At 39.3% G+C, this 16642-nt stretch overlaps 1 protein-coding gene across 1 annotated transcript in view; it reads right to left on the reverse strand.

The window, feature by feature from the left end:
* Positions 1 to 16642, reverse strand: part of NRF1 (nuclear respiratory factor 1) — a 143640-nt gene that overhangs the window by 108982 nt on the left and 18016 nt on the right. The gene's annotated exons all lie outside the window — the stretch shown is intronic.

The following is a 16642-nucleotide window of genomic DNA, read 5'->3' on the forward strand; positions in this document are numbered from 1 at the left end:
GCATGTATTAAGCCTAACAAAGTACTGTGTTAAATGCTGGGGATACAAACTAGAAAAGTAATTCAATCCCTGTTCTCAAGGAGCCATAGGAGTGTGGAAGAAAACACACATGGCTACAAGTCAGACATAAGAGTCCTGTGGTCCTTAGGGTGTGACACCAGAGCAGATGGCAATGCTTTTTCTTTAATGCTATTTCTATATTTTTTTAATAGTTTTATTGATTTATTTTTAGATTTCAACATTTATTTCCACAAAATTTTGAGTTCCAATTTTTTCCCCCTTCTCCCCTCTCCCCACCCCATAACACCTTGCATTCTGATTACCCACCCCTTCCCTCAATGTGCCCTCCCTTCTATCACACCCACCCTTCCCTTATCCCCATCTTCTCTCTTTTCTTGTAGGGCAAGATAAATTTCTATACCCCATTACCTGTATTTCTTATTTCCCAGTTATATGCAATAACAATTCTCAACATTCGTTTCTAATACTTTGAATTCCAACTTCGCTCCCTCCCTCCCCATCCATCCTCACTGAGAAGGCAAGCAATTCAATACAGGCTATAAATGTGTCATTTTGCAAAAGACTTCCATAACAGTCATGTTGTGTAAGACTAACTATATTGCCCTCCATTTTACCCCATTCCCCCTCTTTTCTCTATTCTCTCATTTGACCTCGTCCCTTCCCAAAAGCGTTTATTTCTAGTTAGTCCCTTTTCCCATGTGCCCTCTCTTCTATCATCCCCTTCACCCCACTTGTCCCCTTCTCCCTTACTCTCCTATAGTGTAAGATAGATTTTCATACCAAATTTAGTGAGCATGTTATTCCCTCCTTAAGCCAAATGTGAAGAGAGTAAGCTTCACTTTTCCCCTCTCACCTCCTCCCTTTTTCTCCTCCAATGAAAAAGACTTTTCTTATCTCTTTTATGAGTGATAATTTGCCCCATTCCATTTCTCCCTTTCTCCTCCCAATATTTTCCTCTCACCCCTTCATTTTATTTTATTTTTTTATGAATATCATCTCTTCTGATTCAACTCAACCCATACTCTCTGTCTATATGTATGTGTGTGTATAATTCTTCCACCTACCCACTGAGAAAAGTCTCAAGAGTCACAAATATTAACTTTCCATATAGGAATGTAAACTGTTCAGCTTTAGAAAGTCCTTTATGATTTCTATTTCCTGTTTACCTTTTCATACTTCTCTTGATTTTTGTGTTTGAAAGTCAGATTTTTCTATTCAGTTCTGGTCTTTTCATCGTGAATGGTTGAAAATCCTCTCTATCATTTAATGATCATTTTTCCCCTGAAGTATTATACTCAGTTTTGCTGGGTAGGTGATTCTCGGTTTTAATCCCAGTTCCTTTGACTTCTGGAATATCCTATTCCAAGCCCTTCAATCCCTTAGTGTAGACGCTGCCAGATCCTGTGTTATCCTGATTGTATTTCCACAATACTTGAATTGTTTCTTTCTGGCTGCTTGCAATATTTTCTCCTTGACCTGGGAACTCTGAAATTTGGACACAACATTCCTAGAAGTTTTCTTTTCAGGTGTCTTTCAGAAGGTGATCGGTGGATTCTTTCAGTATTTATTTTGCCCTCTGGTTCTAGAATATCAGGGCAGTTTTCCTTGATAATTTCATAAAAGATAATGTCTAGACTCTTTTTTTGATCATGGCTTTCAGGTAGCCCCATAATTTTTAAACTGTCTCTCCTGGATCTATCTTCCAGGTCAGTTGTTTTTCCAATGAGATGTTTCACACTATCTTCTATTTTTTCAATCTTTTGGTTTTGTTTTGTAACTTCTTGGTTTCTCATAAAGTCATTAGTTTCTATCTGCTCTACTCTCATTTTTAAAGAACTATTTTCTTCAGTGAGCTTTTGAACCTCCTTTTCCATTTGGCTAATTCTGCTTTTTAAAGCCTTCTTCTCCTCATTGGCTTTTTGGACCTCTTTTTCCAGTTGAGTCAGCCTATTTTTAAAGGTGTAATTTTTCCTCAGCATTTTTTTGGTTCTCCTTTAGCAAGATGCTGAGTCTCTTTTCAAGCTCTTCTATGGCCTCAGCCCATTTCATATTCATTTTGGAAGTACTGGAGGCAGAAGCTTTGCCTTCCTCTGACAGTATGCATTGTTCTTCCTCATCCAAAAGGATGGAAGGAGATACCTGTTCACCAAGAAAGTAACCTTCTATGGTCTTATTTTTTTCCCCTTTATTGGGCATTTTCCCAGTCAGTTACTTGACTTCTGAATCCTTTGTCAAGAGGAGGGTGTAGTGCTCCTCCTCACCCCAGAACCATGCTCAGGGCTGAGGTTCAGATCAGCTGCTCAATTCCCCCAGGGGCTTTAAGCTAAGTGACTCAGACAATGGACCCAGTCTGCTTCTGCGGCCACCATAGACGCATGCCACCTGCTGCTGCTGCTGCCGCCTCTTCTAATCCTGTGTCTGGTTACAAATTCTTCACTACTCCAAAAATGGGTAAGATATAACTTTCCATTCTCCTTTACTTTTTTGTAAATTTTTTTTTTGTTTAGATTGTGTACATGTAATACATAATAGTCCTAATCAAATTGGGAAATTTTCTTAAGCAACCCAATAACAATTACCAAAGCAATCTGATAACAGTGCAATTGAGTTTTTTGAATAGCCTGATAACATTATAAGGAGTAGGCCACTGGAAAAAACAAACAAAAACCCTGAGATTTTGGTGCCTGGATGCTAGTATTTCAGGACATGGCAGGCCTCAGAGTTGAAACTTTGAGGAAACAGAAATTTCAAAATTTATACTGGTCCTGGAGAAAGGCTTCCAGTACATTCTGAAAGAACATAGCTGTGCCTAGCCAAGGACATCATTTAAGCCAGAAGTCAGAGGCAACAGAAACTATGGACAACACACGAAATAGGCATTAAAGAAAATAGTCCCAGTGAGCCCAGCAAAGCAATATAGGCAATGAGGATGTCTTACCCAGTGAGGAGCAGCATAAGGACATCACAGGAGCACAATAGGGAACCAGTAATTTTGAGCCACCAACTGTCCCTGCACATGTGTTCCCAACATGAGTTCCCATCTCCCTACTAAAAGTATGAATGCTTGGAGAAGACTGCTCCCTAAGTTTCTGGGGGAATAATGTTCTACTTACTGATCATGATCTTATGATAATATTTCTAAACGGCTTTGCTTTGAAATAACTGTGGCCTCTAGTTACCTATCAAAAGTGAACATGCAGATGAGGAGTACTTATGACCTAGAGTTTTACTAGTAGAGACCCACAGAGTACCTTGAACTTGAAATAGTTACCCCAAGCATGAGGAGTTACCTACCCTGCAAGTTGGGAGTACCCAAAGAAGCTACATAGAAATTTACAAATTTCTTATGACATCATGTAAGGTGATTTTATTGTTCAGTTGTATTCAACTCTTTGTGACCCCACTTGGATTTTTTTGGCAGAGATACTAGAGCAGTTTGCCATTTCCTTCTCCAGCTCCTTTTACAAATGAGGAGTCTTAGGTAAATGGGGAGATGTGACTTACTCAGGGTCACAAAGTAAGTATCTGAGGCTGGATTTGAATTCAGGAAGATGAATCTTCCTGACTCCAGGCCTGGCATTCTATCTATCCACTGGCCATGCAGCTGCCCCAAGGTACGAGTTAGTGTCAAAAACTACTTTTTAGTTTTCCCTGTAATTATTGTTGAAAAAGGAGTCCCTACGCCAATAGTTTGAGTTCTTGGATTTATCATAGCTTTGCTTCTAGGTTTGCTTATCTAATCAATGGCTCCGGAGGAATAAGCTAAACAAGAAATGTATCCCTCACCCACCCACCCTCAGAACAAAAAAAGCCCCCTTTAAAATTCTAGGATTAAAAGCAGTTCTCTTAAAATGCAAATCTCCCCTGGAAAGTTAACACTTTAAGCCAATAAAACTTCCAGAGGATATCCAGAGGTTGGGCCATAGCCTCAAAAACTTGGGGAGAGGCAGTGAGGAGCTCCAAAGCACAGTGAGTGGGGAGGAAACTGCAGAAAAGAGCAACCAACAGAAGAAAGGAGGTGCAGGGAAGGAGTGTGAGCCACTTCCCAACAGTGCCTGCACCTATTTCTCCACCATCTTCCCAGTTAAACAGATTTGCAGCCTTACAGTTAGGCCCTCTGCCCTTCATCCCAGCCATCCAAGCAGTCACCGAGGGACTCTTCCTACACATCCATGCCCTTCTCTGCTCAAACGCTACCCTAGGCTGGGGTCTTATCACTTCCCCCTTGCAATAGGGGGAGTCTATTGCAATAGACTCTCAATCGGCCTCTCTGCCTCGAATTCAAAATGAGATGCATTCCTTCTTCAACTTCTGCCCTAGAATCCCTGGCTGAAATTCGACCAAGACCAGGAAGCCTTTCCTTACCAACTCCACCTGCTAGCTTACCCCACCCCCCTCCAAAATTACCTTGTTTTTCTTTTATCTACACTTATATGTATACATGTCGTCTCCCCTACGAGAATGTAATATCCTTGAGGACAGTGACTTTTTCATTTTTGCCTTAGATCTCTAGTGCTTACCACAATGCCTGTATATAAAGGCACGTAACAAACGCTTATCGAGTAAATGCATATATCTAGCGGATCTCTCTCTCTCTCTCTCTCTCTCTCTCTCACACACACACACACACACACACACACACACACACACACACACACACACACACTCTCTCTCTTTGATTTTTATGGGAGGTCATGCAGGAGAAAAGGATGAAGATGATCTCAACCCTGGTGACTGGGAGAATGGCAATGTCCTCAACAAAATAACAGAAATCTGATAGAGGGGACAGGTTTAGGGGAATGAGAAACTCATTGTCAACAAACAGTTTCAGATACTGATAAATACTAGCAGGTATTTCACTGTAAGACTAGAGTTAAAGGGAAGTGGTCAACTCTCAGCATTGATCCCTGTGGGCCCAGTATTCACCATAAATACAATTAATGAACCAACAAGTATTTATTATTACTATGTGCTAGGGACCCTGCTAGGCAAAGGGGAATCCAATAATTCCTAGTCTCAGTCTAATAAGAGGAATAATAATTAAACATAAACAGCATAAAGTGAATAAACAGAAGTACTTAACAAGTTGTTAAATAGAGGTTAGTATGGGAGCAATCTAAGACAGAGATCTAGCAAGAGAAGGGCTGAGAAAGGCCAAGGGGACAAGGATTCAAGAGTAGAGCTGAAATGGGTTGAAGATGGAGAGAGGAGAATAAAGTTGTAGCTCAGGGAGCAGCCTGAGAAAGCACAGCAGAGTAGAGAGAATGGAGGTCTCGTGAGAATGGAGTACAGGTATAGGACAGTGAAGCATGGCGAGATGAGGAACGATAAGAAATTATGGTCAGATAGGAGGATGTCAGGCTTTCTAATTATGGAAGCGGTGTACTTGGGGGTAATAGAGAGATCCAGTGCACAGCCAAGCCCATAAGTGGCTTAGGTAAAGTGAAGGAGTAAGTAGGCAATGGAAGGTTAGAGAGTTTGAGGCAGAGGAGAGGGATGGGATTGGGGTACCCTGCCAACAGAAGGTGATGGTCTGCTGGGCCTGATGACCCTGCTCTCCTCCTCTAGGGTAGCTGGTGGAGCGGAAGGGGAATATAAGGTAAGTAAGCTGGAGCTCCACATCGGGGGGAAGGGAGGACGAAGGTCTATGTGTATGAACAGTGTCATTTCACAGAACAGTGATGAGTGATAGAGGGAAAAACAAATTTGCAGAAAGCTTGGTGTTTATATAAGTTCCCTAGGCTATGAGTGATCTGGGTCTCCATGACTAAAGGTTCCAAGTATGTTTAAATCTTTAATAACATGTAGCCTGTTCAGCCCTTCAGGGCCTAAAGTCTGAGCAGAACAAGTTAACGCTTGAGACAATGACAAAATCACATTTTGGTTCCAACTCTCAGTCTCTGATGTACCATAAGAAGAAGTAAAAATGGCACTAGAGATTATAGGAAAAGTAGCTGAACATGTAAGAAATCCATGCTTGAAATCACTAAGAAATCAATTTTCATGATAGCTGAAAGAGAGAGAAGGTACTAAAGAATTAGATATTACTCTTGGGGAGGGACAAGGTCAAAAGAGAGAAAAGAAAAAATGGGGGGGGGGCAGGATAGAATGGAGGAAAATGTAGTTAGTCTTACATAACATGACTATTATAGAAGTCATTTGCAAAACTGCACAGATATGGCCTATATTGAATTGCTTGCCTTCTCAGTGGGGATGGGTGGGGAGGGAGGAAGGAAGAGAAGCTGGAACTCAAAGTTTTAGGAACAAATGTTGAGAACTGTTTTTGCATACAACTGGGAAATAAGAAATACAGGTAATGGGGAATAGAAATTTATCTTGCCCTACAGGACAAGAAAGAAGATGGGGATAAGGAAAGGGAAGGGAGTTAGTAGGGAGGGCACACTGGTGGAAGGGGCAATCAGAATGCAAGGTGTTTTGGGGTGGGGGAGGGGAGAGATGGGGAGAAAATTTGGAACTCAAAATTTTGTGGAAATGAATGTTGAAAACTTAAAATAAATTAATTTAAAAAAAAGTTGCACAAGTCAACCAGCAGTGATAAAGGCAAGGTGCAGTGGCCTGGGAAAGGGTGACATATTATACATCTATGTTTAACTTCACTATATAGTACTCTGCATACCTTATCATTATCTTTCCCTTTCATTTCATAATTCTGTTTATTATCATGGTACAGTATGTACTATGTCTGTATTTTAGTACATTTTATGACTTGAGTAAAAAAAAAAAAGAATTAGATGTTAGAAGACCTAAAATAATACTTCCAGCAGGTTGGATGAATCATTTATTGAGAATTTACATGAGGACATGCATAGGAGTACAAACAGGCTGTAATGCTGTGGATGGGTTGATCTGTACTATTAGAGGAAGAGCCACATCTATGATAAAGTTATGAGATCTACTGCTATATAACAAGAGCTCACATTTAAATGGAACTTTAAGGTCTGCTTTCTTCACAACCTTGTGAGGTAAGTAGTACAAGTATTTTTATTCCCATTTTACAGCTGGGGAAATATAGGTCTATAGAGATGAAGTGATTGACCCATGATCACACAGCTGAAATATGAAACCAAGGCTCTACTCCATGGCAATGATCTTTTCACTGTACCTTAATATTTCTAAAATAAAAGTAAAAATTCAATGCAATAAGCATATATTAAGTACCTATTATGTTTGGAGCAGCAGCATGGAATACAGTGCTAGGCTTTGTGGTCATGAAAGCATAAGTCCAATTTCCACTTACTGTGTGACCCTGGGTTAGTCCTTTAATGCCTATGTATCTGGGACAATTAACTCCCTTCTCCTCTAGGACTTATCTACTAAACATCAGTAGAAAAAGCTCTCACAAAAGAAATTCTCTATACCCATGAAGTCATAGACCTTTGGGTACTGATATATGTTCAGAACATTGTGCCAGGAGCTGAGTACAAAGATTAGGTAAGACCCTGCTACTAGTCAAACAAATTATCATAAATTATTGTGCCATAAGAAATTATGAAAAAGATGGTTTTGGAGAAGCTGAGAAGATGTGTAAATCAATAAACTGATAGAGTCAAGTGAGAAAAATCAGGAGAACAATTTATACAATAACAAAACATTGTAAAGACTAATAACTTAAAAACTTAAGAACTCTGATCAACTCAACAACCAACCATGATTTCAGAAGACAGATGATGAAGCATGATACTCACCTTACCTATTGACAGAGAAGTGACAGACTCAAGGTGCACAATGAAACATACCTTTTTTGGATAGACTGTAAAAAAAAACCCCAAAACTGTTTTGCTTGGCTATGCATATTTGTTACAAAGGTCTTTTTCTTTCTTTCTTTCTTTCTTTTGGGGGGAAGGGAGGATTGGTTGGCAGAGAAAGGAATGAAATGTGAGAGAGGTTGCCAAAGAAAGAAAAAGAATCATTGAAATGTTTTTTAATGCAAAGAAGAAGGTAGACGGAAGACCAGAAGGAATCACAAACCAGGCAGCACAGCTTTAAAAATTACATGTTGAATTTACTGTGCACTTAAGAAAAGGAAGCAATGCATAATATAGAGTCATAGTTTCCTGTACATTCCTTTTTCTGTTCTACTACATATATGAAAGTCCTCAGGTGGGTTTTGTTAAAGTCACAATAAAAAAAATTGAATAAAAATTTCAAGAGAGTCCCTGATCTCATGGAGTTTATAGACTAGGAATGTCAATGGATTTGTGACCTCTATGTAGGTGCTACTAGCTAAAGTATGGACCAAAATTTACTCATATCTTTTTAACTCAGGAAATCTATTCAATATATTGGGGACTTTTCTCTACGACTTTTATCACTGTCTTAGGAGCTTGTAAAAATAAAGCACTCAGGATGTCCCTCTGTGATTCCTTTCTTGTGCTACATGATTGGCCTCTTCCCCCACTCCATTGCCTGACTACTTTTGACAACCACATTATCAACATCTATCATACAAAGACCAGTACTTTAATCTTGAATCTAGGCAATTTAGATTCTAAACTTAATCTATGATAGTAGGTGATAGAGAACACGCAAGCAATTCTTAGTTATCGAAATTATCTAAAATTCAACAAAAGAGAACTTCCCCTCAGAACACACCTACTTCATAACACACTTACTATAACTTGACCAAAACACTAGATGGCACCAAAACCAAATTAAAAAAACTAAAAGGAAAAAGATCGAGCATGGAATTTCATGTCCTATTTAAAGCTCTATTTCAACTGAAATAATTCTTTCTATAGCAAATGCAGGCAAGTGACTGCCAAATGCCTTCTTACCCCTTCAAAGCATGCTCTTCTTCCTAAAGACCGAGCATTCCATTTTTTAGAACTTATTATTAATGGCTGCTTACAACAATGATTGTTACATCAATTTATGACGTGTGTGGGTAACCGAGACCTGGATAAAATAAATTTTTCCCTAGGACAAATTAATCTCAGCAAAAATCATTTAAAAAAACCTTCTTCAATGACCTATGATTTCATCAAAGTGGGGACCGCCTCTACTAACGCTGATTGCAACTACTCTATGCCTTCATCTTGGAAAAATGCTGTAGTCAACAAGTTCAGCAGTCTGGTGAGAAGTCTCTCTTGTCCTTGAAGAAGTAGCCCAAGTTCAGAAATATAGTCAGTTGCCAGGCTGTACTTAAAGCCATGATCCATGTTGTACAACTTGCCAGACTCCACAGACACTGAGAATCTAGGACCACCACCATACCACAACAAGTCGTAAGTAAGACTTAAGTGGAAATGTTTCCCTTTAAGTGCTTAAAATAAGAATTAGGTTTTCACTTACTTGTTTTAGAAGGTCCTGTTGATTGTTACTGTACCTTAATTAAAGAGCTAGCGATGACATTTCTACTTTTTTTCTAATATAAATTTTATTTAAATTTCATATGTTCAAGTTTTTAATATGTCAGAGCATAAGAAATAAAATTTTTAAAAAACTGATTATTTAAAAAACTGTTATTTACCAATTTGTTAATCCAAGAACAAAAGACGGCTGTATTGATTTAACCCTGCAGTAACCAAATCATGTAGTATAATGGAGAGCTGATCTCCAAGTTAGCAAGAAATACTGACAATCCCAGCATCTATTGGCACATAATGGTACTGGGCAAGTCAAACAATCTCTCATTGCCCCCACGCAACTCTCAAGGCCTATAAAATTGCAGCAAAGATGATTATGTGCCTTGGTAGAGGGAGTTCATCAGTATTTCTCTATACCACTGAAATCCCAGACCCAGTTAAAAAAAACAAAAACATTCTGACTTTCCCCATGGCCCCTTACAAACTTCTTTTTTGTGTATTTAACAAGGATTTACATTATAGTTCACTGTATAACTTTACATACTCAACTAAATTTCTTTGAGTTCTGTAGGTTACTTCTTACAGTATAATAATATACTATTACATTTATATAACATAATTTGGTCAGTAATTCTGATATCATTGGGTACCTAGTTTGCTTTTAGTTTTTAGCTATTACAGATAGTATTTGTAGGAATATTTATATCAGATAACTGTTCACATTTATTGATTATTCCTCCATCAAAATTCTCTTTAGGATAAAATCCTATTAATTAAAAACAGTGTCTAAAGTATGTGAACATTTCTGTAACTCTTGTTTAATTCCATACGGTATTCCAGAAAGGGTGAGCTAATTCACAGATCAAGTTTCTCCTTGATATTGCAAGCTCATTCATTTAGCCATTTTTCAGAGATTAAAGATGGAAATGACCAAAAGGAATATAAAGTGCACTGACAAGCACATTAACTATTATAAATATCAAAGACAGGTGAGTTACAGAAGTTACACCTGTCTGGAAGCACTGTGGACAAGATGCTTTAAATGTACCAAGATATATGTAACCGGGTCACAGAAAGCAATTGGCAGATCATTTTGCTAGAGGATCACTTGGCAATAACTGCTCCCCCAAACTGCCAGAAATTAAATAAACACTTAAAATAAGCTGGCATTAGCAGAAGCTTCCTTTATTTCCATTAATGAGAACTGTAAATGGCCTGAGGTTCCCCACCCGTTATTCACATCACAAAGGACACTTTCATTTGGCTGTTGCATACTATAAAATATAGCATTGTTGCTTTGTTCTGTGGAAGACCTCAGTTCTGCTGGTCCTTCCCTTACACAATTTGGCATCCATTTAAAGTTGTCTTGAGGCTCTGCCCCATAGATCTAATCCAATGTTATCATTTCTGATGCCTAACTTAAGGACCTATTTCTAAAAAGAAACCTACAGGTGCCTATATTGAGTTTTCCTAGCTGATAACTCACGTTTATATAGTACTTAAAGGTTTACAAAGCACTTTTCCTCTAACAACTCTGGGAGATAGACGGTATAAGTATTTTGTCCATTTGACAGATATGGAGACAATGTAACTGACTTGTCACCCAACTAGTAAGAGTCAAAGCTCTGATCTGAACCCACTGTGCTTGATTCCAAATTCAACACTTTTTCCAAAGTTGCCATGCTGCTTCAGAGAATCATTGAAATAACCTTTCTTCTCTTATATTAATAGGTTATAAGGAACCACATGCAAAAAGTGTCATCAAAGATATCCAAAAGATGTATCCCTGAAAAAGGAGGCAGGCTGATCACCAATGCAAGATAACTGAGGGATGACTGATGGGACAGGCCATGTGCTGCACTGATGCTCATGTAAAACCTAAAGGGACCCAGGGTACAGAGCAGACCCCATGTGGAACTTTTATGAGAGGACACAGACAAAAGTAACAAAGAAAGTCTTAGGAGATGCAGGTGGGTGGTGATTCACACTATTAGAAAGAGCCTGGCTAGAAAAAGCAGAGAAACTGGGGAAGAATGGAGGGTAGAGCAGGGGTATTCTGAATTTTTAAAGATAAAAATTTTAAGTAAGAACATAGCAGCTATGTTTCAAAAAGTGCTATTATAAGACCAGTTGTTTACTTAATGAACATGCTACCTAATCATTATATCCACTTAAAAACAAAATCTCAGTGATAATGACGCACAGTCAGAAGTAAGGATTCATAGAATTCAAGTGTCCTCAGATAGCTCCAAACTCCACCTTCCAAGCAGCCCCCTCTGCTCCCACCTGCTCTCTGATCTAACAGTTTCATTCTCAAAGAGCTTCCATCTGACATCTTGGGGATTACACCTAAAAGTACCTAAGACTTTTTTTCCTTGCTTAAAGAAATGGAAGGAATCTCAGTGTTCATTTAGTTTAGTCATCTTACAGACAAGCAATCTGTGGCCCAGAAGTGAAGTGACTTGCCTAGGAAGTCACTGGCTGAACAATGCATATGGTAGCCTAAGGGACACTGGATTTGGAATCTAAGGACCCAGGTTCAAAGTTATCCTGCTTCTTGTATGTCCTGCACAGCTAGTTATTTTACCTCTTTGGGATCCCATTTCCTCCTGTGTGAAATGAGAAGGATTAGATGACTTCCAGAATTCCTTCCAGCTCCAAACTCTGTGATCTAGCTCTGGACTTTCTAATGGGCTGTCCATTTGATTTCATGATCTCCCTTCCCCCACTGCCCATGTTAGCTACCATTATCCATTAATAATAAGGCAGCCTGGTGAAGTGGGAAGAAGACTCATCTGAGAGTCACAAAATTTATGTCTTTGCACAAACAGGCTGCCCCATTCCTAGAATCCCTAACTCTCTTAGCAGTTCAGTGGAAATGCTGCTACTAAGTGAGGCCTTTCCTGATCCAGATATGAGGGTCCCCCAAATTACCTTGTATTTATTATATATGTGTTCTGTATATACAACACGTATATAAGTCTCCCCCAACAGAATATAAGCTTCTTGAGGGCAGGGATTGTTTTGTTTGTGTCTCAGTACTTTCTCATTATACCACATATCCATTACCTTACAAGTGAGGAAACTGAAGCAAAAAGAAGTTAAGTGACTCATCCATGGGCCCATGGTTAGTGACTTTCTGACCCCAGATCTGACCCCAGGTATCCTGACTCCAAGTGCATTGTTCTTTTTACCACAGTCTCCATCCTGACACTGGAGAGAGTCAAAGATGACAAGACTTCAACAGGAAGTATCAATCAAAGAATAAAAGTCGACAAGCATTTATTAAGTGACTACTATGTTCCAGGCTGTTCCACAGTGTGCTAATTGCTGGGGACGCAAAAAAGGGAAAAAACAGTCTCTGCTCTCGAGAAGGTCATAGTCTAATAGGGGAGACAACAGGCAAATGACTATACCATGTAAACTGTATACAGGATATATCTAGGAAAATGGGAGATAATTACAGAGGGAAGGTACTAGGAGACACTAAAGTTAAAGAAAATCAGGGAAAGTGCTCTTGAAAAAGGTTCAGATGAACTTTGAAGCAAGGCAGGGAAGCCGAGAGACAGCAACAAGGAAAATGCTGGAGTATCTGTGTCCCCTAGATATCACAGTACATGGTGCTCTGGTGGAGCACATGGTAGGGGAGTCAGTTGTAAGATTGAGAAGGAAAAGGCTGGATATGAAGGGCTGCAAAAACCAAACAGAAGTGTCTTTCTTTCTTTTTGGAGGGATGGGGATGTGGTGTGGATGCTGAAGGTATTAGGGAGCCAATGGAGTTTACTGAATGTGAGAGTGAGGGGGGAATTAGTAACATGCCTAGAACTGCACTTGGGGAAGATAAATTTGAAAGCTGTGTGGATGACAGACTAAAGCAAGTTCTGAAAGGGAAAAGAGTTGAGACATGGTAAGTTTGAGTTGCCTGCAGAGAATCCAGGTGATGTCCAGCAGTTTTTTGGATATGAAGGACATGTAAAGAGATAGGGACTGGACTTGTGATTTCAATGGCACAGGGATCTACCAGGGGAGGAAACTCCCTCCCCCAACACAGATAGGCCTAGAGAATTGAACGGTTAAGTGACTTGCCTAAGGTCACACAGCCAGTATGTGTATCTAAGGTAAGTCTTGAACTCAAGTCTTCCAGATGCTAGGATGGCTCTCTCGCCTTTACACCATACTTCCTCATGAAAAGAGAAAAGCTATACATAAACCTTTAAAGTCATTATTGTATTATCCTTCTCATTTCTAGTAAAAGAAAAGGAAGAGAACACAATTGCTAAAAAAAAAAATTAGGTGAAACAATAATATTAAAAAAGCAACACTAAGAAGACTACAACTTTTAAGCAATGTAGTGATCAAAAGATGTGAGAAAACTGCTGAAACGTACCCCCAACCCCCTCTTGACAGACAAGTGATAAATAGCTGTGAAGAATATTAATAACATTAGTAGTTAACGTACGTATGTGTGTGTGTGTGTGTGTGTGTGTGTGTGTGTGTGTGTGCCCATCACTTCTAACTGCCAGGCACTGTGCTATGAGCTTTACAATTATTATCTCCTTTGATCCTCACAACAGCTTTGAGATACAGGCAATATTATTCCCATTCCCATTTTACAGATGGGGAAACCGAGGCAAACAGAGGTGAAGTAACTTGTCCAGGGTCACACAGTCTTCCTGATTCCAGGCTCAATGTTCAATCACTGTACTACCTAGCTGCTCCTAACTATCTCATATTACTATAGAAGATGGAGGCTGAGGCTTGTCTTGAAGAAGGTAAAGGATCCTAAGGTAGAGATGTGAGGACAGAGTGCGTAACAGGTATGGAGGAGAGCCAATAAAAAGGTGTAGGGACAAAAAATGGAGCATCACGTGTGAGGAAGAACAAGGAAGACAGTCTAGCTAGACTACAGAGTCTAGGGAGGGCAATGATGTTATATAACAAGACTGGAAAGATAAGCTGAAGCTAGATTTTGAAGGGTATTTGAAATCAGACAAAGGAGTTTTTATCTGAAAGTAGAGGTAAGGTAATAAGGAGCCCCTGGGGCTTAATAAGTAGGAAAGTGACTTGGTCAGACCTGAAGATTAGAAAAAAAAAATCACTTTAGCAGCCATGTGAATGATAGATGGGCAAGAGAGCAGACCTGAAGCAAGAAAATCAATTAAGAAGCTTTTAAAATAATTAGGCAAGAGGTGATGAGGGTGTAAACTAGGATGGGGCTTTGTGAGAAGAGAGAAGGGGAAAGATTAGAGAGCTACTGTGGAGAGTTACTGTCAAGACTTGGCAAGCGATTGGATATGTAGGATAAGGAGTTGAGGTTAATGTTTAAATTATGAACCTGGGTGACTGAAAGGGTAGGTAGTGGTGTTCTCTTAGAGAAACAGTAAAGTTTGGAAGGAAATCTGGGAGAAATTTGGGGGAAAATAATGAATTGTTTTGGACTTGTTGATTTTGATATGATTATTGGACAGCCAATCCGATGTCCTACAGGCAGCTGCAGTCCAGCAGAGAGGCTAGGGCTGCATGTACAGAAGAGGGGATTATATACCTAGAGATGATCGTTAAACTCATGGAGAACTCAGAAGGTTACCAGAAGAGAGAATTCACAAGGTTACTTAAAGAACAACCACAATCAGGTGACATGAGATAGATGACGAACTTGCAAAGAAATGGAGAAGGAATGATGTGTCATGTAGGAAAACTTTGTTACTAAGATGGGTGATATAACAAAATAGGAGATATTCATATTCCCTGTTGGATTGTAAGCCACTTCCTGAAGTCTCCCCTACACCAATCACCTCCATTCACCAGAAACTAGGACTCCACTCCTGGCTTCCCCACAGCTCTGAGCTTTTTGCCTCATCCTGATAGGGAAACAACTTCCATCGAAACACTTCCTGTAGTCTCCAGATATGCCTCCATCAGGATATTCTTTCTTCCCTTTCCAGCACCTCCTTATATATTATCTTCTTCCAGCAGAATCAAAGCAAAGATTGTCTTCTTTGCTTTTACAGGTATCCCCAGTCCTTAGAACAGTGCTTGGCACTTAGCACTTAAATATATGTTATCAATCTGTCTTGGTCTTGACTTAACTCTGCTATCACCACTAAAAGAAATAACCCCCACAGTTTCTCTTTCCAAAGTCTATCCATGCCTATATGCTGAGGTATTTGTTGTCTCTTCAAGAATTACCCTTTTTCCGTCCACCTTAAGTAAAAATTCCCCAACATTCTGTCCCTTCACTCTTGCCCCTCAACCATCTCCTCCACTCCCACAGCTTCCACTATCACTATACAGTTGACTTCCAAATTTCTCTCTCCAGCCAAAATTGCTTTCTCAAACCTAAGTGGGGCATTTCTAGATGCCTGTTCTAATAGCCACCTGAATGCCCCACCTCAAAGTGAACTCAATGTGTCTGAAACTGGCTCCTCTTTCTGACCTTCCTATTCCTATTAACAGCACCACTATGTTCTCAGTGACTCTGGCTTAAAGCTTCATTGGCATTTGTGCCTATGTATATATGTATGTATACACACACGCAAGGAATGAGGCACGAGCAGATTCATTCAGTTGCTAAAACATATGAATTCTAACTCCATAATATCTCTCATATTAGTTTCTTCCTTTAGGACAGGGACGATTTCATTTTTGTCTATCATGCAGAGCAGATTCTTAATAAATGTTTATCGCACTGAACCTGAAAAAATTATTATTCACAACAAATCATTCCCTGACACTATCAGATAAATAAGTTACCATACTAAGAGGCAACAATTTTAATGTACGAGTAGTAAACATGTTTAGAATATATATGGTTCGTTACCATTAATCCATCTTCTTTCTTTACCAATGAGGGAAGGAATGAAATAGCAATACAACTTTCAAGTGGTCCTACAAAAGCTACAAAGTTAAGCTGAAGCCCACTTTGAAGTCTAGATTGCTTTTATTTTAAATGCGCTCTTAAAAGTCTACTCTACCACACGCTTATTTTTGGTGTGACGTAAATTTCTCAAAGCAGCAACTCTACTATCTACTATTCCCAGAAAGCAGTCTGACAACTTTCAAATTTAATCATAAAATGTATTTAAAAGGTTTCATTGAACAAAGTCAATGCAACTATGATGAGAAGGGAGGCTACTGACTGGAGAGAAAACCTTAGCATCAAACATCTTTGATTTGGGTCTGATACCTAAGACATATAGAGTACTAAGAGAACTACACAAGACCATGAACCGTTCTCTAGAGGATAAGTGGTCAAAGGATATGAATAATTATCAAAAGAATTGCAAACTATTAAC

This window comes from Notamacropus eugenii, chromosome 3 (genome assembly GCF_028372415.1).
Source record: "Notamacropus eugenii isolate mMacEug1 chromosome 3, mMacEug1.pri_v2, whole genome shotgun sequence".
NCBI classification, from domain to species: Eukaryota; Metazoa; Chordata; class Mammalia; order Diprotodontia; family Macropodidae; genus Notamacropus; species Notamacropus eugenii.